The sequence below is a fragment of the Cyprinodon variegatus genome, unplaced genomic scaffold (genome assembly GCF_000732505.1).
Source record: "Cyprinodon variegatus isolate N-32 unplaced genomic scaffold, C_variegatus-1.0 Scaffold1766, whole genome shotgun sequence".
NCBI classification, from domain to species: Eukaryota; Metazoa; Chordata; class Actinopteri; order Cyprinodontiformes; family Cyprinodontidae; genus Cyprinodon; species Cyprinodon variegatus.
In genome coordinates, this window is record NW_015152219.1 from 34,899 (window position 1) to 37,395 (window position 2,497).

The following is a 2,497-nucleotide window of genomic DNA, read 5'->3' on the forward strand; positions in this document are numbered from 1 at the left end:
CTGCCATGCTGATGGCTGTCTAGATACGGCGTTGGGGCTTGGTTGGGAGTTGCCTCTTTCCTGGTTGCTGTCAGGTTGGGCCTGCACCTCCTGGCACTATGGGGTCTCTACTAGGGGGTGGTGCACCCCCAGGTATCAGACCTGTGGGCTCTCCTCTGGTTTCCACCTTGGGCGGGACAGATGTCCCATGGCTATAATGAAAAGGTCCAATGGTCTCGCTGCCACAGCCCCATGGTACCTCGGTACTATGGGTTCTGAGGTCAGGCTCCTCAGGGACTTTGCCCCTTTGGGATTTGGCACCTCCGGGGCCTGGGCTCTAGGTCCTCTCCTTAGCCTTTCTGTAGTGGCTGCAGTGTTCCATATGGCCCTCCTTTTGTCCCAGTGATCTGGGTTGCCTTTGGATATCTTTCGCGTTTTCATCCTGGGCCCTGTCGGGTGACTCTGGGGCTGCCCACACCTGCTATTAAGCATATTTTACTTTTCAAGAAGCTTTCTAAATCCTTATAAGCATGCTCATGCATACATACCACAGGAGTTTGGTTTCAAGTGTTCATGGGTACGTGCTAGTACTAAATACTAAGATGCAGCTATGGCAGCATATTTTGCCTCTTGGCAGAACAGCAATTGGGCCTGACTGTTCTTTGAGTAGACCAGACCTGAAGAGCTTCTCACCTGCTTTATCAGGCAGGTTCACAAAACCCTGTGTTCAATCTGAATGGCACGCAGGAAGAACAAACTCACTACGTTCAGGTCCTTGTTAATTGTAGGCAAGATGCAGTCTGATTTGGCCAGTGAACATAGACTCTTCTCTGGAGGGGTTTTGGTGACTATGGCATAGCCTTAGCTAAAAACCGGCTTGTGTCTATCCTTTCAAGGCCCAAGAGCCACAGGCAAGAGACAGTTGAATGGAGTTGGCTGCTTAAGGAGACTCAGTTGCAGGGATGTGATATCAGGGCTAAATCCATTGGTGTTCGAACTCTTTTGGCCCTTGGCTGCACCTAGAAATCCTGTTCATAACAGGTAGCCCTGCCAGAGTCTAAAATGTACCAGGAACAGGTCTGACATAATGCTGGCAATGCAGAACAAACTCTCACTTGGCTTGTTCAGCAACCTGATAGTCCTTTGTAAAGGGCCCCTGAATCCGTACTCCAGGATTGGCAGGAATGACATAAGAATTTAACCTCCAGGTCCACAAACCACACGTGGAATGATTGGGTAAATTTCCATTAAACCCTCTACCACCCTGCAGATAGTGCAAAGCTGGTCCACTGTTCCACTACCAGGACAAAAACTACTCTGCTCCTGAAGCTGAGGTTCCACAACCAACCAGACTTTACTCCCTAGCACCCTGGTATGGGCCCTCCTATGAAGGCCGAGAAGTGTGGTTAGGGGTTTGATGTTTTAAATGGATATTAAAGTTAAGTTATAATTGTTCAGCAGAAGTGTGTTTTACTTTACATTATTTGTTTTTTTGATGAATAACCGTTGTTCTATTTGTTGTTTTCAAAAAAAGTACCAAAATCTAAAGGACTTTCATGATCCATTGATGGATGGGGGAATGGGCCTTTCTTTCACCTCTAACCCAGCTTTTTTTTTTTTTTAATTCGGTTTATGATAGCAGATTATACTTTACATTACTAACTCCATGGCATAAGCACAGGTCAATGAGAGCTTTAGCCTGTTTGGTAATCTTCTATTCTTCACCAGATGTCTGTTTTCTCTGCAGTTCTCAACTCTCTGCTGTGGAGTCTAACAAATCAAGGTTAGTGTACTTTGTTTGGGATTAAAACTTTGACAAATTTCTACAGAATATATATGCTTTGATATAGAACCTCACAAAATTAAGTCATTGGCCAAAACAAAAAAATGGAAATATTACCTACAGAGTAACAGTAAGATATAAATGTTCCATTAGCCCTGAAACTTAGATTATATGTAACAATATATAATAACAAAAATAAAGCCTTATTTCTTTTAATTCATAATTCCTCCTAGCTGCTCTGACTGTGAGTCCCAGCAGATCCCAGTTCTTTCAATAAGAATCTGTGTCTCTGAGCTGTGAAGAGAACAACAGCTCTGCTGGATGGACTATATGGAGGAACACAACCAAAGAAAACAGGACTCAGTGTGGAAAGGAATGGGGGAGACGAGCTGGATCTACCTGTAACATCAGCTTGATGTTCCTGTTGGATACTGGAGTTTACTGGTGTTGGTCCAGAGAGGGAGCAGCCAGCAGCAGCATCCAGCTCACTGTCACTGGTAAGATCAGACTGTGGAGTTAGTGTTGATGAAGCTGTGTGGAAATGGATGAAATGCTGTAGTTTGTCTCTGTGTTGAGGTGGATCAGTGATCCTGCAGAGTCCTGTCCTCCCTGTGATGGAGGGAGATGACGTCACTCTGAGCTGTCTAACAAAGACCACTCCCTCCTGTCATGATTGGTTCTCAGAGAAGCCCAATATGCAGAACACCACGGAAACAGATGGAAAGTTTTATAATG